Below are 9,019 nucleotides of genomic sequence, written 5' to 3'. Positions count from 1 at the left end.
CAGGGTCCAATTTGACATTTTGCCAATAGAGCACGTGTGGGGCACAATCAGAGGTATCATGCATCTGGACTGAGGGTTCCAGGGGGCGTTGGGTTTGAAATCAGTATTAAAAGATTTAGGATACGCTACATTCATAACCTGGATTGGGATTACAGTCTGGTTTGAGGCAGAGGATGCGGAACAGCCCTGTGGTTGCCTTCGTGAACGCATGACTCAAGCATGAGAGAACTAGGAAGAGTGGTCAAAGTCCACAGCATGAGAAGATGAAGCATTTCTTACAGCATTATCACCCAAATGCAGATGCTACATTTTGGACGGCACTGACATGGTACTGAACCGAGGACAAATAGGTCGGTCTGCGGGATCATCCCAGCTGGCCCTGAAGTACGACATCCATACATATGCTTCCACTGGTGTTTCTGTAGACAGAGAAGCTCTGGGAAGGACTGGTAACATTGGGACATTCCCATGGCAGTAGAAAGTACAAGCGTACTCTCTGTTGGCTGTTTTGGAGACACTTCAAAATGTCATACAGAAGAATGCAGAGCTGAAAACCTATAGAAGCCTCATTTCCACTAGAGGAAGTGCCCTGTGCCCTTTAATAATTGTGAGAATTGTGTAATAAACATGAGGTTCTTCTAACAGAAGCAGTATGGTGTGTTCATCACAAAAAAGGCAACACCAGGTTTTAAAGATATACCAGACAACACCCACAGGAACAGGGCATGGCATCAAGGTCTAGGGAAAATTGTTCTAACAGAAATACCATGGAATTGCATACACCAAAGCGTCTAAAATTTGCAATTAACCAAGCCCAATAAGTGTATATTAGATACAATATAGTAACAGACCTGTAGAGCAAATGAAGTATAGTAAAAGAAACAGGAAGTACCATTTTCAGTTCCAAAGAGATTGAAGGCCCAAAAAATAAGCTTTCAAACAACTAGACGGCAGAACGATACCAGAGCAAGCTCTGAAAATGGAGGTGAGGGAAACACTGATGAACCACAGTGCCTAAGAATCACAAAAGGCAGAATACCAGAAAAGTGGAAGAGAAACTCTAAAGAAGAAACCAATAGTATCAGAAAACCCAATGGATGAGATAAAAACGGGGCTAAATCAATCCTAAGCAGACTATATAATGCAGAGGGACTCGTGAATATCTGTGAGGACAGGGGAACAGAAATCCCTCCATCTGAAAAAGACTCAGAAAAGCAAGTGCAAACCAACGCTAACATCACTGTTGAATCCTGGATTAAGAAAAAGCAGGTAAGAATAGGACTCATAGGATTTCCAAACGGAAAAGCAAGAGATAAAATAATATATTCTGATAAGGAATTTGTAGAAAAATCAGAATGAAACTTGCTGAAAGCCAAGAAAGTATCATCTATACGTATTCAGGAAATACACAGCGTGCAAAAGAGGTGGAATACCAATAGTCTAACAAGCAGCTGTACAATTCAAATAAACAAATTTCATGATCATCCCAGTGATGTAAAATGCACCTCGAGGAAAGCAACTTAGTTAAAACAGAACCTCCAGAGGGGTTTCAGCTTATATCTCGGCAGAAATTTTGCAGTACAGGGAGGAGTGCCAGGACATAGACCATACGCTGAATGAGAAAAAGCTGCAATCTAGGGTAGCCTATGCCAAATGACCGCCGTTTATAACAACGGCAGAGCTAGGGAATTTCACTGACTGGCAAACCTGAAAAGAATTCAGCAGTTTGAGACTGATCCTAAAACAAAAATTGAGAATCCTTCCCTGAGTAGAATAGTAGCAAGTTGAAATGAAAATAACAAAACCATTATTGCAAATGCAAGAAGAGCCTGAGTTGCAAAGAAGTAAGAAGAAGAAGGCAAGGAGGACATCAAAATCAAAAAGAAAGGAGAGGGTAGCAGGGAATCATAGGTGATTATAAGCACTATCTTAAGTGAATCAGTTTACATGACTTTTTGAAGCAAAAGGAGAGACGCATGGCCTAATGTGTTTGCAAAACAATCAGACATACAAACAATCACCAAAAGATTACAGTTGGCTGACATCTACCAAAAAACCATGATTATTCAAGACAAAATACTCAAAGTGATGTCAAGGATCATTCAGCACTCATCGACCTATTATCGCTGTTAGCATGTACTCAACACAGTTGTTTTCAGAAAACAGACGCGTGCATAATTATTCATAGATACTGATCCAGAAGTGCATATCGTGAGCCAAATCAAATGATGGTTTTGAATAAGAGTGAGTCATAGAACGGGATATAGACTTACAAGTCTTCCAACAGGATGAACGAATGTCTTATTCTACCCTACGTAGTGAAGAAATGGCATAGCCTATAACAAAGACAATTAGCTCTGCATAACTGTACTAATAGCAAAAGAGACAGACAGGAAAGTGCACGTTGGGACTGGTTTAATTTCTAGGAATTTCAGCCCCCATGAAACAAATGGATCCATGTTCTGAGAGTGTGGGTGTTTAAGCAGAAAGCAACAGACGGATATGTAATCTGGGTGAATGGATATTACACAAACATGAGTTTCCTTGAGTGGGTCTCTGTGTACTGTGAACTGTTAGAAAGTTTAAATAGGTGTGAATCCATAAACTGATCATGATAACTCTTCCCTCCGTTTGTACTGTGTATACAGATCTGAACAAAAGGAAAGAGGGAAGAGAAAAGGACCATGGGACCCTTCTGGATAGAATCACATTTCCCTTAGGAAACTCTCGTCTAATGCAGCATCACCCCCAAAAAGGACTTGATGCATCAACCACTGGGGATGACAGTTACAGGTTGAATTCCAGGTGGAATTTTGTTGTGTACCACGAGGCTTGTTGCGGCTGGTGGATCCAAGGTAACTGGGCAGAATTCTGTGGGTGGATCAGTTTGATGGTGGGTCTGCTGCCCTACGTGGAGATTGGCTTAGGTCTATTGTTCGGGTAGCTGAGTAAGTTCGAGATAATGCTGCTGCCCAAATACCTGAGTTCATGGGTAAGTTTCCAGAATCTGAAAGGGCAGACAGTGGAAGATCTGCCTGTCATCTTCTTACTGGTGAGGCTTCGCGGTATTTTTAGACATGCCCAGTGCTCTTGACATCGACTTTATTGGAGACCCGAAGAGAAGCTGGCAGAAAAACTGGCTGCATGGATTGAGGAGATGTGAGAACACATTGATGAGAGTTGTTCTGTTACAGTGGAGAATATCGGCATGGAGAAATCTCTAGAGAATACCAGGCTTGAAAGACATTCATGAGACTTACTGAACCTCGGTGATTCTGCAGGAAATTAAGGAGAGTCAACGTGCCCTTGAGAAAATTACTCGATTCTCTGCTCCAAGAACGGGTCCAAGATTCCTGAAGTTTAAAAGAGAAGAGATGGCAGAGATGAAAAAGCGCTCATGTTCTTGGAAGTGGTCGTGGGAATCCACACATCCCAAGGGGCATTTACGAATCATTCAGACCGAAATGCACCAAGCCCAGGTAAGACTATTCCCAAGTTTTTGCCTAGCTATCAATCACATGGTCTTCCCTCCACTCCACTCTGGCATCCATTTCAAAGAATCAGAACCTGAGCTGCAATGAATCCAGTAGGAGGAGAGCAAGCCCCTACTAGAACCAGAGTTCCACCTCCTTCACACTCGGTGAACAACAGTGAAGTCCTTAAAGGTCAAATACTCTCGACTGAAATAGATAGGATTTGAATAATTAGCTCACACAAAGAAATGATGACCTTCCCCTAGATTCAGGAAATGCTGGGGTTATATATTCTTTGGGATGAAAGGAGTGTGGGAAGTGAGGGGAATCTTTGAATGAACTTGAATATGTAATAGGCCTCAGTTTTTCAAGACAGTACAGGAAAATATTAGAAGTCAGATATTGAACTGAACTGTAAAAGTTGCCAAACACTTTAAAGACATAGGTTATCTGGACAGTCATTCACTTCCGTCAAGCTCCGGGTGCACTATATCTTGGAGGTGAAGACTTGGATGTGTTAAATTGCTTTACCCAACATAATCGGATGATTAAGCATTCTCAGTACTGATAGAAGAGCACCTGGTTGTCAATAGCTTAGCATAGCTGCAGCAGGTTTCTCATAGTTAAATTCCTCTAGGTGCTTTTGGAAAAAAGCCTAAATGTATATATTCGGTTTAGATTTTCTTGTATATTCCTAGAGAGGAATGTTACCCCTTGAAATGCCAACATTGCCTAGTATGTGTCATTGGGATTAAAGGGCACCAGGTTCACAAGGGAAACACAGGATAGGGGTTATATCTTGGTTCCAATAATTATTTCATCGTTCCTTTTGTTGTTGGAGGCTTCAAGAGAAAAGGGTTGGCATGTACCCTTCAAACTTTTGGACTGCTATTTTACATTGAGACTGTCTGTTTTTTCCTCATTGCTGACAAAATCTTACAGAAATTGTCAAGTCAGACTTCTACATTGATTTGGTAATTTTCAAAATCTAACTTCACTTTCATATAAATCCCAAAACACATAAATCGATACTATTAAACTTCTTAAAGTCTGCAACTGCCTTATCAATATTATGTCAAAGCTGGAGTCTTCGGATAATCCATCCGACCATGGCTGCAAAGAAAAAGGAGTGAATCAAGTATCCAATTTCTGTGAATTACTTCTGGAAAGTGTTGATTTGTCGATGCCCAGTAGGAAGAGAACGAGTGCAAACTGCTCTCACTAGCTACCATACACAAAATATTGTAAACACAAACTCACCCAGCCCTTGGCAAGGATACTTCCCTAAGAGTGGTCTGTTAATTCCAAAGACAGGATGAGGCCTTAGAAAAACCGGAAGCAGGAAAAGGAAAAGTAGAGAATGGACACCAGTGCAAGATCTGATCTCTGGTAATGGAGCATCAAAGGTGAAACTCTGTTATACTTGGAAGCACACTCTCAAGCGGGCAGCAGGCATGGGATTGAAGGTGATGCGCTGAGTATTAGCAGAGTGCACAGCAGATGCTTGGCTGACAGAACTCAAAGAAATCAGCTCAAAATATCCCCACAAATGAATCTGGGACCAAGATCCGAGCTGCCAAATCTAAGCAGGCAGAGGCAGCGGAAAAAGAGGGGTTGGGCGACGGATGACGGCTCTCGCAGAACTCAGGGATCTAGAGTGCGTTGTGGGTTTTGGTGTGTACTTTCAAGAGAGCAAAGAGAACTGTGACCTCAGTGAGACAGCAACCGCACTGGCTCGTGAGATTGAGTTTATCGATATGTCCTATGGCCACATCCACTGCACCTGCAGGACCAGGGTCCAATTTGACATTTTGCCAATAGAGCACGTGTGGGGCACAATCAGAGGTATCATGCATCTGGACTGAGGGTTCCAGGGGGCATTGGGTTTGAAATCAGTATTAAAAGATTTAGGATACGCTACATTCATAACCTGGATTGGGATTACAGTCTGGTTTGAGGCAGAGGATGCGGAACAGCCCTGTGGTTGCCTTCGTGAACGCATGACTCAAGCATGAGAGAACTAGGAAGAGTGGTCAAAGTCCACAGCATGAGAAGATGAAGCATTTCTTACAGCATTATCACCCAAATGCAGATGCTATATTTTGGACGGCACTGACATGGTACTGAACCGAGGACAAATAGGTCGGTCTGCGGGATCATCCCAGCTGGCCCTGAAGTACGACATCCATACATATGCTTCCACTGGTGTTTCTGTAGACAGAGAAGCTCTGGGAAGGACTGGTAACATTGGGACATTCCCATGGCAGTAGAAAGTACAAGCGTACTCTCTGTTGGCTGTTTTGGAGACACTTCAAAATGTCATACAGAAGAATGCAGAGCTGAAAACCTATAGAAGCCTCATTTCCACTAGAGGAAGTGCCCTGTGCCCTTTAATAATTGTGAGAATTGTGTAATAAACATGAGGTTCTTCTAACAGAAGCAGTATGGTGTGTTCATCACAAAAAAGGCAACACCAGGTTTTAAAGATATACCAGACAACACCCACAGGAACAGGGCATGGCATCAAGGTCTAGGGAAAATTGTTCTAACAGAAATACCATGGAATTGCATACACCAAAGCGTCTAAAATTTGCAATTAACCAAGCCCAATAAGTGTATATTAGATACAATATAGTAACAGACCTGTAGAGCAAATGAAGTATAGTAAAAGAAACAGGAAGTACCATTTTCAGTTCCAAAGAGATTGAAGGCCCAAAAAATAAGCTTTCAAACAACTAGACGGCAGAACGATACCAGAGCAAGCTCTGAAAATGGAGGTGAGGGAAACACTGATGAACCACAGTGCCTAAGAATCACAAAAGGCAGAATACCAGAAAAGTGGAAGAGAAACTCTAAAGAAGAAACCAATAGTATCAGAAAACCCAATGGATGAGATAAAAACGGGGCTAAAGTCAATCCTAAGCAGACTATATAATGCAGAGGGACTCGTGAATATCTGTGAGGACAGGAGAACAGAAATCCCTCCATCTGAAAAAGACTCAGAAAAGCAAGTGCAAACCAACGCTAACATCACTGTTGAATCCTGGGTTAAGAAGAAGCAGGTAAGAATAGGACTCATAGGATTTCCAAACGGAAAAGCAAGAGATAAAATAATATATTCTGAAAAGGAATTTGTAGAAAAATCAGAATGAAACTTGCTGAAAGCCAAGAAAGTATCATCTATACGTATTCAGGAAATACACAGCGTGCAAAAGAGGTGGAATACCAATAGTCTAACAAGCAGCTGTACAATTCAAATAAACAAATTTCATGATCATCCCAGTGATGTAAAATGCACCTCGAGGAAAGCAACTTAGTTAAAACAGAACCTCCAGAGGGGTTTCAGCTTATATCTCGGCAGAAATTTTGCAGTACAGGGAGGAGTGCCAGGACATAGACCATACGCTGAATGAGAAAAAGCTGCAATCTAGGGTAGCCTATGCCAAATGACCGCCGTTTATAACAACGGCAGAGCTAGGGAATTTCACTGACTGGCAAACCTGAAAAGAATTCAGCAGTTTGAGACTGATCCTAAAACAAAAATTGAGAACCTTACCCTGAGTAGAAAAGTAGCAAGATGAAATGAAAATAACAAAACCATTATTGCAAATGCAAGAAGAGCCTGAGTTGCAAAGAAGTAAGAAGAAGAAGGCAAGGAGGACATCAAAATCAAAAAGAAAGGACAGGGCAGCATGGAATCATAGGTGATAATAAGCACTATCTTAAGTGAATCAGTTTACATGACTTTTTGAAGCAAAAGTAGAGATGCATGGCCTAATGTGTTTGCAAAACAATCAGACATACAAACAAACACCAAAAGATTACAGTTGGCTGACATCTACCAAAAAACCATGATTATTCAAGACAAAATACTCAAAGTGTTGTCAAGGATCATTCAGCACTCATCGACCTATTATCGCTGTTAGCATGTACTCAACAGAGTTGTATATTCAGAAAACAGACGCGTGCATAATTATTCATAGATACTGATCCAGAAGTGCATATCGTGATCCAAACCAAATGACGGTTTTGAATAAGAGTGTGTCATAGAACGGGATATAGACTTACAAGTCTTCCAACAGGATGAACGAATGTCTTATTCTACCCTACGTAGTGAAGAAATGGCATAGCCTATAACAAAGACAAGTAGCTCTGCATAACTGTACTAAGAGCAAAAGAGACAGACAGGAAAGTGCACTTTGGGATTGGTTTAATTTCTAGGAATTTCAGCCCCCATGAAACAAATGGATCCATGTTCTGAGAGTGTGGGTGTTTAAGCAGAAAGCAACAGACGGATATGTAATCTGGGTGAATGGATATTACACAAACATGAGTTTCCTTGAGTGGGTCTCTGTGTACTGTGAACTGTTAGAAAGTTTAAATAGGTGTGAATCCATAAACTGATCATGGAAACTCTTCCCTCCGTTTGTACTGTGTATACAGATCTGAACAAAAGGAAAGAGGGAAGAGAAAAGGACCATGAGACCCTTCTGGATAGAATCACATTTCCCTTAGGAAACTCTCGTCTAATGCAGCATCACCCCCAAAAAGGACTTGATGCATCAACCACTGGGGATGACAGTTACAGGTTGGATTCCAGGTGAAATTTTGTTGTGTACCACGAGGCTTGTTGCGGCTGGTGGATCCAAGGTAACTGGGCAGAATTCTGTGGGTGGATCAGTTTGATGGTGGGTCTGCTGCCCTATGTGGAGTTTGGCTTAGGTCTATTTATTCGGGTAAGCTGAGTAAGTTCGAGATAATGCTGCTGCCCAAATACCTGAGTTCATGGGTAAGTTTCCAGAATCTGAAAGGGCAGACAGTGGAAGATCTGCCTGTCATCTTCTTACTGGTGAGGCTTCGCGGTATTTTTAGACATGCCCAGTGCTCTTGACATCGACTTTATTGGAGACCCGAAGAGAAGCTGGCAGAAAAACTGGCTGCATGGATTGAGGAGATGTGAGAACACATTGATGAGAGTTGTTCTGTTACAGTGGAGAATATCGGCATGGAGAAATCTCTAGAGCATACCAGGCTTGAAAGACATTCATGAGACTTACTGAACCTCGGTGATTCTGCAGAAAATTAAGGAGAGTCAACGTGCCCTTGAGAAAATTACTCGATTCTCTGCTCCAAGAACGGGTCCAAGATTCCTGACGTTTAAAAGAGAAGAGATGGCAGAGATGAAAATGCGCTCATGTACTTGGAAGTGGTCGTGGGAATCCACACATCCCAAGGGGCATTTACGAATCATTCAGACCGAAATGCACCAAGCCCAGGTAAGACTATTCCCAAGTTTTTGCCTAGCTATCAATCACATGCTCTTCCCTCCACTCCACTCTGGCATCCATTTCAAAGAATCAGAACCTGAGCTGCAATGAATCCAGTAGGAGGAGAGCAAGCCCCTACTAGAATCAGAGTTCCACCTCCTTCACACTCGGTGAACAACAGTGAAGTCCTTAAAGGTCAAATACTCTCGACTGAAATAGATAGGATTTGAATAATTAGCTCACACAAAGAAATGATGACCTTCCCCTAGATTCAGGAAA

The 9,019-nt window shown here is 41.9% G+C and overlaps 1 long non-coding RNA gene across 1 annotated transcript; it reads left to right on the top strand.

Annotated features, from left to right (window-relative positions):
- The first annotated feature begins 2,962 nt into the window (after positions 1 to 2,962).
- Positions 2,963 to 8,196, top strand: LOC116661767. Its single transcript, XR_004317731.1, has 3 exons — positions 2,963 to 3,358; positions 5,616 to 5,619; positions 8,062 to 8,196. It is a non-coding gene; the product is annotated as an uncharacterized LOC116661767 (long non-coding RNA).
- Positions 8,197 to 9,019: the final 823 nt, after the last annotated feature.

Source organism: Camelus ferus, chromosome 36 (assembly GCF_009834535.1).
Source record: "Camelus ferus isolate YT-003-E chromosome 36, BCGSAC_Cfer_1.0, whole genome shotgun sequence".
Lineage (NCBI taxonomy): Eukaryota > Metazoa > Chordata > Mammalia > Artiodactyla > Camelidae > Camelus > Camelus ferus.
Note: the sequence above shows the minus strand (reverse complement) of the source record. Positions and strands in the feature narration are given on the sequence as shown.